The 14,411-nt window shown below is 38.2% G+C and overlaps 1 protein-coding gene across 3 annotated transcripts in view; it reads right to left on the minus strand.

Annotated features, from left to right (window-relative positions):
- ZBTB20 (zinc finger and BTB domain containing 20) overlaps positions 1-14,411 on the minus strand; it is a 288,208-nt gene that overhangs the window by 166,928 nt on the left and 106,869 nt on the right. For all 3 annotated transcript variants that reach the window (XM_060099876.1, XM_060099879.1, XM_060099877.1), the window contains one exon: positions 551-590. The gene's annotated coding sequence lies outside the window, so the exon portion shown is untranslated. The remainder of the gene's footprint in view (positions 1-550; positions 591-14,411) is intronic.

A 14,411-nucleotide genomic window follows, 5' to 3' on the forward strand; every position in this document is an offset into this window, starting at 1 on the left:
TCTCTCTCTCTCTTTTTTTTTTTCTGGACTTTACTATTTCACACACAATTTTAGCCTAAATAACTAAAGTTTTGTACCTCAGTCTTGTACCTCCTGTAAAAGGATATTAGAAATTTTGTCCAAAAAATGAAAGCTCTGATCTAGAAGTTGAAATTAAAAACTATTGGGCGTAGGGATGGGTGTATAACTGAAGAATAAATAATTGTCCATTGATTGACAGTGGAGCAAAAGCCCAACTGTGGCTGGTGTCTGGCTGGAGAATGTAAGCTGTAGTTTACAAGAGCAGTGACTTTTGCAAACAGCAGCCGTGGCTGAGTCAAAGGAAGTCTTCATAGAAGTCCAGTGCCTTGGGCTGCTGGTCTTTTCAGCCCCCTCATGATGGCAACTACTACTACCACCAACAGCATTGACTCCAAACACAAAAGAAGCTAATACACACTGAAGAAGCACTGGAAACCACAACAATGTCAACTGGAGAACATGCCAATAAAGACCCAAATTTCCCAAATCTGGTGCTTTTTTGAAAAGTAAAAAAACCACTTTTACTTACATAAAGAGAAGGGGCAGGCCACAGAATGACGGTCAAGGAACTGAAAATCAAAGAGAAAACAAGGAATTAAAAATAAACCCAGTGATACTGTGGAGAGAAGGAAAGCAAATCTAAGTTTAGACAGGACTAATTGCTTCTAAAGCATGAGCAGTAAGAGCCCATTTTGTCACCTGGAGCCCAAGAAAGAGGAGATTCAGCCTCATAAAATTTCCAAAGGTGTGACCTGCTGCTATCTGACCAATACAGAAGGAGTGGCAACCTCTTTCTTTGTCAACTTCATTCTGATCGAAATCATATGAGCATTATCTAGAGCTGTGCTGTTCAATACAGTAGCCACTAGCCACATCTACCTATTTAAATTTAAAATATTTAAAATTTTAGTTCCTCAGTCTACTAGTCACATTCCCAGTACTCCACAGCCACCTGTGGCTAGTGGCTGTCTTACAGATAGAACGTTTCTATCATTGCATAAATATCTATTGGGCAGTACTGATGAGAATAGATAAAAGCTTTACTATGTAGTGCATGACAGATCTTAGCTAATTTTGACGAAGATGAGTGAAACTGATAAACTTTGCTTCTTTTAAGGGTAGATTTAGTATGTTTCATGCCCAGAAGATACTCTGGGCAAATTCAAAGCCTTCATGCATTGTCAATTGTTAGCTGAGGACTGCTACTGCCTTGTCTACCCTGTCTCACCAGCCTAAGAGTGTCCCCTCTGACAAAATGATTTTAAACGAAAGCATTTGTCCCCCAAAATGCATTTCTAATAATGAAAACTTCAGGTTTGGGGGGAGTTGACCTTAACAGTTTCTCATTCTATATTTCAAGTCTGATAATTCTCCTTTGTAATCTTCAACACACAAGCCAAATTAGCGATTATGGAACTGGCCTGTTTGCCACTGTTTTGATAGCTTTTCTTACAGAAGAATAAAACTGAAGTAACAGAAGATCCAAGAGAAATTAATAAACCAAACAAGGATGCTGAGAAGACAAAGCAGGTCTCCCTACCCCACCCAACTCAAATATGTCAAGGACTTAACATACACTGATTGAATTCTTGTCTCTCTGACACCATGATTTTAACCACTTCACATATGGCCTTCAGAAATATGAAAAACAAACTGTATTAAAAGAAATCAGGGCCTCCCTGGTGGTGCAGTGGTTAAGAGTCCGCCTGCCGATGCAGGGGATACGGGTTCGTGCCCCGGTCTGGGAGGATCCCATATGCCGCGGAGCGGCTGGGCCCGTGAGCCATGGCCGCTGGGCCTGCACATCCGGAGCCTGTGCTCCGCAATGGGAGAGGCCACAACAGTGAGAGGCCCACATACCACAAAAAGAAAAAAAAAAAAAAAAGAAATCAAGTAGAAGGACCTGACTAAAGCATAGAATAGGGCTAAAGTAGAAAACTGGCAATTAGAGACTTCACTTCTCAGCAAGTTTTCTGGGAAAATGCCCCATCATAGAGTTTCCTCCAAAGAAAAAGTTTTTCCTTTTATGGACAAGGTGAAACCCTGTTCCATGAACATGCAGGAGTGAAGTATGGTGTTCCCCTCTTTGGATAAGAAGAGTTAAGATGAAAACCTGCAGCCTGGACCATAATGTACGCCAACACAAGAGAGGCTGGAGGTCTCTGATGTTTTTAAATTGTTTCACAAAATCGATGAGCTTAATGAAAATTTTAAGCAAGATAATTAACTTATGTATGATTCATTGAAAGTACACACAAACTTGAAATACGTACATAAAAAAAAAAAAAAGACCAACTAGTCTCAACGACTTTAAAGCACTAAGTTTTGCTACATTCTAGTCCCTTCCACAAGCTAGGATCCTAGACCACTTCACTGGTGCATTTTTAAAAGCTTATTCCTTCCTTCCTTTCTTCTTTTCTTCCTTCCTTCCTTCCCGCTCTCCTCCCTTTTTTCCCTCCTTCTTCCAACCTTTTTGAGCTTGCTTTCTTTCCCAACCCTTGAGAAAATGGAGAAAAATATGATTAGTGGTTATCTATGCAATATGCTCACTTATTTTTCTGTTGCAAGTTATAAACCCAGTAAGTCTCAATAATAATTATGCTCTTTGTGAACTATACTTAGTACTTATGCTCTTATATCTAAGAGCATAACTTTCTTTTCTAGGAAAGGAGTATTTATTCATAAAAGTTAATCAAAGTTAAATTTTTGATGTGATCAAAAGAGATAGATGTAAACTGTATCCAGATTGATTAATACATCCAAGGTCTGGAATGAAAAGCTATCTTTCCTGGATGTCAAATGACACACAGGCTGTCAATGACAGGAATCCAAGATGGAGAGAAAAATCACAGTGTGTATGTCACAGTCTAAGACAAATTAAAGCCAAGTTAAATTGAAGATTTTATTGGATATAATTGTTGTCTTTATGTATTAATGAAAAACAATACTATCTGTCCCAAATTTAATACTAAGGCTAAAAATTTAATCTCAGAGTTCTTATACAATTTATAAACATTCATAAATGTCAAAAGGCCCCGTTTCTTGATTGAATTACAATCTGCTATGCAATTTTGAAAATATGTATTAATCTACATGGGTTTATTTTTGTTCAGTTCAAATTGTTATTTTATTGATATGTGCCCTTTCTGCCTAAGTGATATTCACCTAGTATGTCTGTAAATTGTTTTCATCTGAAATGCAAAGAATTATCTATAATAGTTTTGCATAAGCTTAAAAACATTTTCATTAAGGATGCTGGGTTCAAAGCACAAATATCTAGCCAAGAATATAGTACTATAAAGCCCAAAATGAATCAAGACCTTAAAACCTGGTGGGGGAGGCAAGAGTAGAGAGGGGGAGAAGGGGTGATTTGTAGTGAAGTCTAGTTTTAGTTTTGTGATTTCTGAGTAGAAATTATTATATAGTATCAATCTCCAAGGAACTAAAAGTATTATTAACTGTAACTTAAAGATTAGTCCATTCTGATTTCCATTTATGTTCTACGGCAATGGTTCCCAACATTTGAGGTGATACAGATCCCTGTGAGAATTTCTCTTCCCAGAAATTCTTCAAAAACACCAAGTTTCAAGCATCTCCCAAACTGCATGAAGGTCTTCCAAGAATTCCAGGTTAGTAACCATTGGTCTAAGGGCAGAGGGGAGAAAATGCTCTTTCAGTCCCCCTACTCATCATCTCTAGGATGTTTTAACAAGTCGCTATAAAGTTAAAGCCAGGAGTAAATGAAATGTATAGAAAATGGATCTCTACATGGGTGAGTGTGTGTCACCAGAGACACACAGACTCCTTTACAGGACTTCCAGACTCTGACTTTCCAAGTCCCTTATAACTTTTTTTTTAAAAAAGTCCATAGAGCCTTAGGAACAATGAGGCAGAGGAATAGTGAGGAGAGAAATGATAATAAGAGTTACTATTCACTGAGTACTTTCTGTGGTTCCAGGCATCTTAAGTAAATGTTTCTTAAATTTGAATATGGGTATACCCAGGGAGGTGGAGCAGTATGACAAGAGTGTGCAAAGCCACAAAATAAATAATAAAGACACGGCTGTCTCTTTAGAGGGTCAGTTGTCTTTGTGACTAAGTAATTTAAACTCTTATTTGTATATGTGCTCATTTATCCAATAACTATATCTTGGGCATTATAGAAAAAAAGAACAGATCCTGTTCTCTTCCTCATGGAACTTCCAGTTTAGTGAAACAAACAAGGATAAATTGAGGGGTAGAATGCAAAATGTGTACGTATTTTTTAGGGTGAAACCTGAGACCTCACTGAAAAGTCTCATTTGCAGCAGACTGTTTCAGGTGATGTCCAGGCACCCCGAATACTGGATGCTCACCTTAGCTTGATGATCACCTCCCTGGAAGAGTTTGAAAAGCAGCATTAACAGTATATCATTTAATCCTGACTACAAGAGTAAATACTATTACTTCCACTTTACCAGAGGAAAAAGGGAGATTTGAGACATTAGGAAACTTATCCTAAATCAGACAGCTGCTGGGATCTGAATAAGTCTGTACCATTCTGAGGTCTACATATTTATAACCCTTAAGTTCCAGTACCTCTAGGTGTTTCCCACTTTATGTTTGCCCTTGAAGTCTGGCCTCATTAAGAATTCTGTAGGCTAGTAGTTTAAGTTTCTCCCTTGGGAGGAGACAGTTTTGGCTTGATTTGCATTCTAAATATTTCAGGGTGGTAAGGGAAAGCTACTATTGTACCCATTTTTTTGGTGCAGAAGCTGAGACACTTGACAGCTGAGGTACCTGGCTGGGTTAAAAAAGGAGTCTGGGCTGTCAGTCTCTCGTTCCTCTTGACTAACTCCAAGCCTAGGCAATGGTACTGTCCAAGGGCTTTTCTGCACGTGGGATTCACACTGGCTGATAAAGAGTGAGAGAAACTTTGCTAAGGGAAAAGAATAGTGCAATAAAAAAATGGAAAATAAGTAATCATAACTCACTCACAACAACTGGTTACTTTTAGCATTGTGAATAGAAAAGGGAAGGCTTATTCATCACAAATGAATCAGAAAATTAGAATGTGTCACAGCATTGATGACAGAGCTGAGGAATTCAGATGAACTGAAGTTCAACACTTATCCTTCTATCTGAAGAGGGTAAATGATGTGACAACAGGACAGAAAAGACCTCTTAGACATGCCTTTAATCCATCCAATTTTTTTTTCAACTACTTTCTCTAGCAGTTAGGTGGCTTTATATCTTTGTTTTCTATGGGTAGAGATAACATTTTAACATCCTTTTAATGTTCTAGAAGTATTGTGTTAATTAATTCTTATGTGGGAGTCATTCCAAATAGTAGGATGAAGATTTTTACCTTACTGATTTTCCTAATACCTTTCTGGCTTCCAGTGTTTTCAAAGGATGAGGCCCTATTGGGTTTTTAGATTCATATGTCTCAGAATATGTGCCAGCTTCATAGGTTCCTGTCAATTGATATTCCATCTTCACTCTGGATACATGATTTCCTTTATCTGACAGATTCAAGAAATTTTATGCTAGATATAATGACATTTCATGCACCCTGAATTTGGAGGTTTTTAATTCTCTATTTTCTACCTGGCAAAAGATTTATAAGTTAAAGTCAGATGGAAGGCTTATTCAGATGTGCATACAAAACATGCTCAATTTCCCATTAGGTACTTTGGGGTCTCCTGCAAGTTTCTTGAAGTGTCTTCATTCCTTTGGTCAGTCTTAAGGAGACTGACTATAAATGCCATAGATGGTCATTTATATCTTGGGGTCTGCTTTTCAAGACCATCTTGAGAAGAACAGCAGGGAAATCACAATGATGCCTTACCTTTCCTTAATATGCTATGATAACACAGAATGATGTCTGTCTTCAAAAACTGAGATGATGAAATCATGATCAATAAAAAGAGAGAATTCAAAAACTAAAGTTCAGCAATTAGGTATGCGATTGTTTCTGAGCCTGAGACGTTGCTGAGATACAACTTGACACTCTACCCCATCCCATACAAATCCTCTTGAGTCTTCCTGATTCTCACAGGTATAAAGCCTGAGAAATAAAAATGAAGTAAAAGCAGTAAGCCTGGGAGGGGTGGCAGGGTAGGGTGGGAGGTAGTATCAGGAACTGAATTTGTTTAATATATTTAGGATGATTTCTTACAGCTCCTAAAACAGACTTAATTCGATGGCATGATGACATTCAGGAGCTCTCTACAATCTTATTCCGAACAACTTTCCTTCCTTTCAAACTCCTAAAGTTATAGCTTTACATGTTCCAAATGGATTGGTGTACAAGACCTTTTATTATAGTACATTAATATCTTTTAGGGGATGCTGAAAAGGTCTGGTATTGTTATCATGTGGTCCAATCAAGTAGAAACACTTGGTCATAATGCTGCTCACAGCTTACTATTAATGCCATTTGGTACAAAAAAGTTGTGCCTATTATAGGACAAACTCATCCCAAGACTCCTTGGTATATAAACACAGAAAGTAATATGTTAGTGGTACAGAGGGCTTTGGAATAAATATGGGCACAGCAGGAGGAAGAAACATCCAGATCAGTGTGAACAGAAGGCTGTCTTTACTCAAATGGTTCCCTTGAATTTTTTTTAATACAAAGGGAAAAATTATAACACAAAATTTATATCAAAAGATAAAAATTAAGCAGGTACTTTCACCCAATGGTCTGTTAGATACTAAACCAAGAAGACAACGTGGGCACAGCCTGTGTTTTAAAGACTTGATAAAAGCTTTCCATAATACAGACTGGAAAATGTTACTTTTGTCCTTGTCACCACCAACTATTTGCTTAAGAGCAATCTAAGATCTTTCACGATCTGGCCCCAATCCACCTCTCTTGTTTTTTCTCCACCACTGCTTCCTTACGTACTGTAACAGGCTATTTGCTCTCCCTAAACATGCTCAGGACACCTCTGTCCCGGAGCCTTTGCTAACAGTTCACACTAGAATCTCCCAAGCCTAGAACAGTGTCCTAAACACAGCATGACACTCCAATGTTTGTTGAATAAATGCTGTCCATCTACTTTAGGAGACAAAGATGATAGAAAAAAGTTGTTAAATCAGTAAACAAATAGCACCAGAGAGAGGGCAAGGAAAAGTTAATTTTAGTGCATTTTAGAGTGGGGGGCAAAATGAGCCTTTAAGATTAAGAAAACTGATGCTCTTTATTCTTGGGTCTAGCCAATGCTATGAGTCAGTTACTTTTTTGGGAACAAGTTTCAACCTCAAGGTTAAATGAACACAAATGCTCTGTCCATCAGCATATAATGAAAAAGCTGTGGCTATTTCCACATCGGCACAGTGAAATTAAAATATGCAGTGCCTTTCTCAGGGGCATCATGTATGACAGAACTTTTTAAAATAGTCCCCTTTGCCACTCTTGTACAGAAAGAGCTATAGAGATAAAATTAAATGTTTAAAAAACTGGAATAATTTCGCTTAAGAAAGAAAGAGATGAGGTGTATCTTCATAGTTTTCTGACTAGAAGAGGAGTTGTTATAAAGAGAATAATGATGGGTATTTTTGTCCTAGGGTGAAATGACATTAAACTGTCCAGTGAAGAATTTAAGTTAAGACTTAAGGATGAACATCTTAAATGTACAAGTGGTAAATAATCAAATAGATTGCTCAGAGCTGTTATGAAATTTCTATCTTCACAGTTATTTAAAAGTAGGAAAGATCCTCATCTATTTCGGACGGAATAAATACAGCTCTGCCTCCAGTCAGGAGGGTGAATTCAATACTTCCCTAGTCTTGTTTTGCTCTATATGACTACAAAATCCTATAACATGCTGACTCCCCAAATTGTACAGAATCACAACACAGTTGAGTAAAATACATTTTATGGTTAGAAGAGGATAAGGCAACACAGAAAGTCTGTAAGTTACTAAATTCAAAATAGTTTATATAGTGCTTATGTATTGATTCAATTTGCCAAGTGTATATTAACTACTCAAATAGAATTGAGCAAAAATATACTTGAATCTACTATGGTTTTAACATAATGGTTAGCTACAGTAAAACATTCTAACAATTAATTCTTTCACGTCCAAGAAATTTAGCTGAATATTTCATAAACCTGTTATGAATATGCATTTAAATTCAATATCCAATTTTTCTTTAAAGTTAGAAAAAAGACCAGAAAATAATGTAAGAATTCACTGTTATTATTCCCAGGACTATCTTCAAAGACATCAGGAGAACCAGTGAACAAATACTTTTAAATGGCCAAAATGGGCTCCATATGACTAAGAATATAAATCTGATGACAGACTCAGGGAAAGCTCTAACAGGGGTGGCAAGTTCCTGGCTTTCTTATCTATTTACCTTGCAGCTTTGGAGCTCAGCAGAAGTGTCCATTACATACAGCACACAGGATTAGATGAACAGTTCCAATGACCTTGTCTGAACCAAATTCATTTAAAGCAGTTTGCCACATTTCTTAAATAGAAGATGAGCCCTTTCTATCTATGGCCCAGATTTGGACTGGATCACTGAACTATTGCCCAACTCTTATAAGCAAAGCAGTAACATGTACCAATCAACAGGCAGCCCATAGCAGAAGCATCAGGAAGGTCAAAATACACACACATAAGAAATTGGCAGTACATTATAGAAGAAAGCTATTTCTAAAGATGGACTTTGGCTACTAAAGCCTTTGAGTGTTATTCAACCTTTGTTAGGAAAAAAAAATCAGTCCCCATGTAACTTGTAAAGATCTCCTTTAAAAAAAGAGATTGAGACAGAGAAATGTAGTTTTATTTTGCAAACCATTATTTTCATAAGGACACAAATCAAAGATAAACTACGCCAATTTCTTCATAGCTGACTTTTTATAGGATATTATTCTAGTCTTCACTGATGACTTCTGGAGGTTGGTTATTGCTGTGATCAGAAGCTGGGAGGATAGAGGTCTAAGACCTTTCAAGAGAAACATTTTGTTCACTATCAGTGCAGAAAATAAAGCCAGCATTAAGCTGACTTTGACCACCTAACTAGGATAATGATTGGTACATGTAGCCATTGCTTATGCTGTTTCGAATGTCAAGAATGAATTGAGGGGCTTCCCTGGTGGCGCAGTGGTTGAGAGTCCGCCTGCCGATGCAGGGGACACGGGTTCGTGCCCCGGTCCGGGAAGATCCCACATGCCGCGGAGCGGCTGGGCCCATGAGCCATGGCCGCTGAGCCTGTGCTCCGCAACAGGAGAGGCCACAACAGTGAGAGGCCCGTGTACCGCAAAAAAAAAAAAAAAAAAAAAAAAAAAAAGGAAACAAAAAAGAATGAATTGAGCACACGGGGAGGGGGAAGGGTAAGCTGGGATGAAGTGAGAGAGTAGCAATGACATATGTACACTCCCAAATGTAAAATAGACAGCTAGTGGGAAGCAGTTGCATGGCACAGGGAGATCAACTCGGTGCTTTGTGACCACCTAGAGGGGTGGGATATGGAGGGTGGGAGAGAGACACAAGAGGGAGGGGATATGGGGATATATGTATACATACAGCTGATTCACTTTGTTATACAGCAGAAACTAACACAACACTGTAAAGCAATTTTACTCCAATAAAGAGGTTAAAAAAAAAAATGAATGAACTGAACAGCAAAGGTGTCAAGCTAACCAGCAACTGGAATTTTGAAAGCCTGTGGTACAATAAACTGATAATGTCGTTGTTAGAATTCATAAAACTTACTCCTGGCTCCCTCCCTCCATCCCTTCCTATTTCTACATCCACATCCCTATCATCAGGCAGTTGAAGAAAAAGAAACAAATGTGACCTGGACTGCCTCTTTGGGGACACACTCAGTCAGCTCTCCAACCTCCTCAGCCCCAACCTGCTCTCAGTTATCTGAAAAGTTAGTAATTTAACTGCTTTTAATACTTCTTCTTAGGGCAACTGTCATTTTCTTATCTGTCTCTACAAGGTCCAAATTCAGGTTTTTCCAAGGTAATGAAGGAGGTATTTGGTGATTATGTGTTTGTGTGTGTGGTGATGGTGGTGGAGGTGGATTCTGCTCTGGACTCTACAGATTGTTCAGCTTTACTTCCCAAGGGCATCACCTGATTCCCCATCTCAAGAAGCAATATTGCCTATAGTTTAACTGCAAATAAAGATACATACATATACACGCATATACCATATATATGTGTGTGTATATATATATTTCCTTTTGGAAGTTATAAACATTGTGGGACTTTCTGTCTATACACTCTGTGAAGTGTTCCTACTGATGTCAGAGTAATTTAGGCAGAAACATAAGAAAACATAAACGGTTTGCTCTGAAACTTTACAAACATGTTCTTTGTTAGTGATTTCCTCGTGGTTAATCTCCATTGGTTCCTGGCTCTTCGGAGCATGTGCTCAAGGAGACTTTTTCACAGTATCTTTCTGCCTCAGACAACCCTCTGGGTGAAATTTACTTCTAAATACCTGAATTCTTGTATTCACTTATTAATGACCTAGGAATTGAGGATGTTTCCTGTCTGCTCTTTCACCTTCCACTTCATGAAAGGATTAGATTGTAAACAACCTAGAGGAATCTTTCAGGCCAAACCCTGGCTGAGCTGATCTCAGCAGGCAGGGAACCCCTGGCAGCCTGTGAAACACAATTATGAAAACAGAAAGAATTCACCCATATTTTCAGGAAGAAATTGTGTTGTTTCCAAGATGAGACCTAGAAAATAAGGCACATTAAAAGAAACTGAGCAAGACATGAATTTAAAGAGTCAGCAGAGGTAAATTTCAGAAAGTGCCCAATTTGCCAGAGCTCTCCTCAAGCCACAGGTTCATTTTCAGGATCTGACAGTGGCCTGCCCAGATATTTCAAGTGAGGTCCACTCGTCCCTGACAAAAGGGAGTGAGTATTTCTCACCTCCAAAGGCAATGAATTTGTGCCATGGAGTCTGAAGGTTCATGGCTTTCTTTTATTTTTAGAAGTCTGTACATGTGTGGTTCCTCTGTATGAGTTGGTCCTAAGGAAGTGATCCACCCACAACTCTACAGAGCAAATTAACCCCATACTGAGCTTTTTTTTTTTTTTTCCCCTCATTTCACACACCTACTCAATGTTTTAAATGACCCAGCAGTAGCATGATCAGATGATTTTTTTTTCTTCTCAGTGAGGAAAGCCTGGTGGGGGGGGAGCTGGGACATATCTGCTCTAATTCAAAACAGAAGTGTGGCCCTAAAACATCACCAAATAACATTTTATCAGCAGTGCAGAAATGCTCAAAAATGCTTGAATGAAACCCTTTCATGCTATTTATCCAACTTACTGAAGTTTCTATTTTAACTAACAAATAATACATAATAAATACTGAGGTAGAGAAGTTTGAGCTATATCCAGAAAATTTTTAAAAATCCCATTTTACTGGAAAAAAATGAAAGAGGCCCATAGCCTCCTTCCTCATCTTTAACAGCTTCAAGAGAAGGGCCAATGAGAAGAACGACACAACCCATCCTTTTTCCATTTCAAGGAATAGGCTCATGTTTTTCCAGATTTATTTTTGCCAAAGTGAATGTCTTGAAAACTCTAAGATGATCGCTGTTTTCTAACTTTTCAAAAAAGAAAAGAAAAAAGTGAACATGATGATGGTGGGTGATTTAATGGAATCAGCTTGTCAACATGATGAAACTGAAAAAGCTTTTACAGAATATGTCCACATGCTAAAATAAAAAATCTTTAACATAATGTATATAGTGTAGCGTGATTTTTGTTATGGCAAAAGAAGGGAATATCATTAATTTAGACAGTAAGTGTAAGGTTCTGCTAAAAACTCCACGGATAAATCATAGAAATACATCTTGGCCAGACAAATGGAGCCAGACAAGTTCTAGTTCTTTCAGAAGCTATCAAAAGAGCCATCAGATTTTAAGTCTGTCATCTCTGGTATGTGATAAGAAAAATTCTGAGCTATTTCCCTCAGTTATACTAGAATACAGCTTCAAAATGTTAACGATTTATATATAAATGGACAAGAAAATGACCTCTCCTGAATGTCCCATTTTAGGCAAACTATCAGACCTCTCTCATTCTCAAAAGTAAGTGTGGCAAATTGACTCATTTTGGTAGGACTTGGCCATAGAACATGCAGGTCTTGTGTGAACTTTCAACCTCTCTTTCTTTTGCAGAGTGATTTATGCACACACTATTTGATGCCCAGGAGTTCTGTAATTCTTAGCACAGTAGTCAGTAAGTACAAGGGAAAACCTATCACATTTAAAATTCACGTTTGAAGTGTCTTAAATCCCATGCTTTTGAACTGAAGGCCTTATGAAAGTTCTAAAACACATTCACTACTTCCCCCTAAGCGTCTTACAGGTGTGGCTGCCAACTGAAAGTGTTAGGTTGGTAAAACTGGTTCAATAGGCAAAAAAGAGGGTCCAAATGAGACAGTGCTTTTATTTACACTGGTTGGAAATTTTATATTTGATTTATAGCCCAAATCAAGCTCTTACATCTGTGCCTCCAGCCTTTGGCTGGAACTGCTTCATCCGGTCATCCTATAGTAGGATTGTTGTTATGGTTTCAAAGACTCCTGCCCATCACTGATGCTAAGGGATTCTAAAGGACTTAACCATAGTCTGCGAGCCCCAATCCCTCACTACCTCTCTAATCTCATTTCTCATCACTTGCATGCACAATTGGTCCAACTGCAATAGAATATGGCTACCTAAGTGGAACAAGAACAGGAATGTGAATGAGGATTGAAATGAATAAATTAAAAACAATCAGTGACTCTATGCCCTTATGAAAATTCAACTCTCTCATTGGAGAGACACCTGTGTTTGTAACTGAGACTAAGAAAGTGTATGAACTTTCCTTGAGAATTGGTTAGATAAGGGAGAACGTGCAAAGCATTGTCCAGATGGCGGCATGCATTTATTCATTAATTTAACAGAAGTTTTTTCAGAGTCTACTATTAATTACTCTGCTAATTGGACTCCATTCCTGCTCTCAAGGACCTCTACTCTAATGTACACTTTAGAGAGTTTTTATGCCTCCGTTATCACTAACAGGTTACTCGCCTGCTTAGGTAGGTTATCATAAATATAACCACCTACCTATAACACTTCTTGCTCCTTATTCACTCTTTTCAATTGCCCTGTGACAGCCATTAAGCCCTCATCAATAATCTGACCCTTTGTGGCCTATATTATCAACTCAGTTAATGTCAACTTAGATAAGAAACCCTTACCCCACCACCAACTACCTTTTCTTTTTCAAACAGTCAAGAAAATATCATAAATGTCTTCCCAGAACTATTTGTTTGAAATGGGTCCTTACAATCTTATTTAAAACAGCATTTTTTTCCTTTTCTTTTCATTTCCTGAGAAGCATATCTTGAGTTACAGGCAAATTATGAGTCAATGGTCTCCCAGACACAACACTCACTACTCTCTGGGGTAGAACATTTCAGCACCCAGCAGAGAATCCTAATCGTAAATAAGCTCAATCTCAGGAAGGATTTAATGGAGCACATGTCTCTGGTCCCTCTGCTCCTTGTAAGGAGGTACCCCCTCCATTATATTTCTGACTTTTCTAAACTTAGCTATCTTAGGTCAATGGCAGTGAACATGGTATAAAGAACACTAACTCCTCCTCAACTTGTTAAACTTTTTCTCCCTCAAATGCCTTATAAACAAAAATACAAGAATTTAATGTATGTATAGAGCAGCAAATGTTCTCTCCCTGTTTCTTTTCAGATATTTTCTTCTTACGTAAACAGTGGTGATAGAATTATAAGGGCCACTGCTCTGCCTCCATGTTAATATTCTTATTATCTTGTATGAACAGGAGTGAATGAATATGTACATGACACCAATCAATCCCTTTTTTAAAAATGCAGTTCTCATCTTTTTAAACAGTGGAGGAAGAATTAATGAATTCAACATGTAGTTTACCTGTTTATATTTTGGATGTTAATAAAGTAAAACCAAATTATTGCCTAAGTTCTTTTCAGACTTACATCAGCCATTAACACTCTCCATGCCAGCACGGGCCAGGGGAAAGTGGAACTAATGGCCCTGGGTCCAAGTCCCTGGAGTCAGCTGGCAAGGGGCCTGGAAGGCTGGAGAGGATGTTAAGCTGCTAGGGCAGGAGATTTTGGCTTGGTGGGTAGATAGGAGATATTCACTGGCAGTGAAATAAATTCTTTCTGTAGAGCACGTTGCTAGGGAGAGGTCATCTGGGGGCATTAGGTGACAGGAATATCAAAACCAAACATACAGGTGCTCTGAGGAAACCAGGGAAAAGGGAAATCACTATTTTTTTCCATCTCCTCATTGGCTTCCCTTCTTCCCTAGTATGCTTTCTCTTTCCATCACTTCATACTTCTTCTCCCTCCATTCTTCAGGTTTTCCTCTGCC

Source organism: Mesoplodon densirostris, chromosome 5 (genome assembly GCF_025265405.1).
Source record: "Mesoplodon densirostris isolate mMesDen1 chromosome 5, mMesDen1 primary haplotype, whole genome shotgun sequence".
Classification (NCBI taxonomy): Eukaryota; Metazoa; Chordata; class Mammalia; order Artiodactyla; family Ziphiidae; genus Mesoplodon; species Mesoplodon densirostris.